General features: G+C 42.4%; 1 long non-coding RNA gene across 1 annotated transcript; it reads left to right on the forward strand.

The window, feature by feature from the left end:
• Nucleotides 1-733: 733 nt before the first annotated feature.
• LOC118988897 (uncharacterized) lies at nucleotides 734-2,198 on the forward strand. Its single transcript, XR_005066865.1, has 3 exons — nucleotides 734-823; nucleotides 973-1,021; nucleotides 1,886-2,198. It is a non-coding gene; the product is annotated as an uncharacterized LOC118988897 (long non-coding RNA).
• The last annotated feature ends 379 nt before the right edge of the window (nucleotides 2,199-2,577 follow it).

Genomic DNA, 2,577 nt, shown 5'->3' on the forward strand with positions numbered 1-2,577 from the left:
TATGGTACCTCAATGCATGGCATCACATAACTGAATAACACTATCCTAATAATATTTTGGTCAAAATTTCTAACTAGCCCTGGCCCAGTTTCTCCAAATGTACCCTTTATATTTCCAACTGGATATTCACTGCTGTTTCCCTTGATGTTGCATCTTTATTTTCCTCTGATATAGGGGATCTGGAAAAAGTAGTTAAGTCTAAATTATAATTTAAAAGTTGTCCAAAAATATCCTGTATCTCCATAAACACATATTATACCTCTGAGTAAATGATATCCAAATCTTAAAAAAAAAGACATATCAAAACATTTTAGTGAAATAAATAAATGTCAGTGTCATCTTTTATCCTTTCTAGATAGGACACATGGCCCCCTTTATAGGCAACTGTCATACTGTAATTAGTGAAAGAGATCTACTTCATTAGTGGTCCTTTGCAATTTTGTTTTTTACTGCAGGGTTGGACATGATTTGAAAATGCCCTTTAATAGAGTCTGATACAGTATGTCAGCCTTGTTTTTTTGGAGTTGGACGATGACACCATCCTTCACAAACAATAGCAACAATCAGTTACTGCGACATGACCCCCCAGACCAGAAAAAAAGCCGGGCTCTTGCCTCTCAGCTCTTCTCTTTACTTGAAAGATGTTGTAGCAAGAGTCATTTGAGTGCTTTAACCCTTCGTGAGTCATTCACTAACCTTATCATTGTCTGCTGGTTCGCAAGCAGGAGGAGGCCCAACGCTGGACACCCAGGGGTGGTGCCCAGCACAACCTGTCAGGGCTGGAGCTTTCACCAAGCTATTGGCCTATGCGGTGAAGACTCAGGTATAGAATCTCCCTCAATGATGAGGGAAATAAAAATGACTTTTGTAAATTCTAAAGATTGTTTTGAGAGTGTGTATCTTGGTTTGGGTTGCTGTAACATGTTACCATAGATTGGATGACTTATAAACAACTGAACTTATTTCTCTCAGTTCTGGAGGCTGACATGCTCAATCAGGGTGCCGGCATGATGGGGTTCTGGTGAGCATCCTCTTGAGTGTTGCCAACTTCTGTCTTTTTATTGTGTCCTCCTGGGGGTTGGTGGACGGGTGGGAGTGGCTGAGAGGAAGAGGCTCCCAGAGTCCCCTAGGGCACTGAATCCCATCCCTGAGGGCTCCGCCTCCTACTATCATTACATTAGGGGTTAGGATTTCAACACATGCATTTGAGGAGGGGGGGCACCAATATTTAGTTCACAACAGCATGCAAAGTGAGAAAGGGCAAGTTCCTTAAGAGACAGGAGAAATAAAGGGCTGTGAGAATTCTGAGCTAGAGAACACTGTCCGCTAGGCTGTCTGGTGTGAAGGGGACCTTAGTGACCACCAGGAATCTGGTGGGAGTCAAGTGGTAGCATTCTCTCTTTCCTCCCCCTGCCCACTCACTGCCAGGACTCCAAGTCAGAACTCAAACTTTAAAAATAAATACATAAAAGATCTCACCATGCGTTGGACACATAAGAGTGTTTTTATTATCTAACCCTGCTCTGTCCTCTAGATTGACTTTTCACATTGTACAAATCACACAGGGAGAGAAGCAGCACTCCGTTAAGGAGCCCTGGAAATGACTGCCCCTTAGGGCACCAGCAAGGCACACAGATACCTGGTAAAAACCTGCAGATCCTAGCAAGTGCAGTCCAAGTCCCAAGTGTTAGTCTCTGTCCAGGGGCCATGCCGCCGCCACCAGGTACACTGACTTTAACTTAGCACTCTCCATACTTCATTTAGAGGGCTGAGTTTTCCTCCTGACCCCTGACCTTGGACGGGTTACATAGATCCTGCCTACCTGGTATCGAACCTTGTGATTCTTTTCATATACCCCCTAACACATTGTTATGGATTTCACTAGATGTCTCCACTCTAACCTCTCTCCTATGGCATGGAAATTCCTCTAAACCCAGGGGTGTAACCCAACCCCAGAAGTCAGCACAGCTGCATAGTAGGCTCCTCTACTCATGTCCATCTTCATCTGAATGCTGATGCGTTCTTGAAATGAGGAAACTTTAAAAACCCCGTTGACATCAGTCTAAGATCTCTCTGTCTGAGGTACTATCAGGGAATTCGCAGGGCATTCATCAAAATCAAGCTGATGCAAGCATGAGTACTCACAAGAAAGAGCCCTTTTATGCTGAAAACTGCTGAAGGCTGGAAAAGGGGCTAATTTATTTAAATTATCCCTCTAAGTGTCAAGCCCCACACTTTCTGGAAGGGTCTGACAACTGTGGGTTAAAGAAACTTTTCTCAAACTTATAAATAAATTAGTGATGGTAGAAAGTTAACTGGGGAAATCAGAGCAACAGAAAAGTCACCGTCGTCGGTGTTGATGCCGATGGAGGAAAATACAGTTTTCTGCTATTAAGCTTTTAAATGTCAGCAAATGGCAGTTTAGTAGATCATTTGCTAATAATGATTAAATTTCGTGTTAAAATGTTTTCTTCATTATTCTTTAGGTGGGAATGTGTAATTCAGTGATTGTTACATCAATTACACTTAAAAAAGCTCATTAAAATACTGAAATATTATCTCTCGTAGTCAGAGTCC

The sequence above is a fragment of the Sturnira hondurensis genome, unplaced genomic scaffold (genome assembly GCF_014824575.4).
Source record: "Sturnira hondurensis isolate 20B ecotype Veracruz unplaced genomic scaffold, ASM1482457v3 Scaffold0006413, whole genome shotgun sequence".
NCBI classification, from domain to species: Eukaryota; Metazoa; Chordata; class Mammalia; order Chiroptera; family Phyllostomidae; genus Sturnira; species Sturnira hondurensis.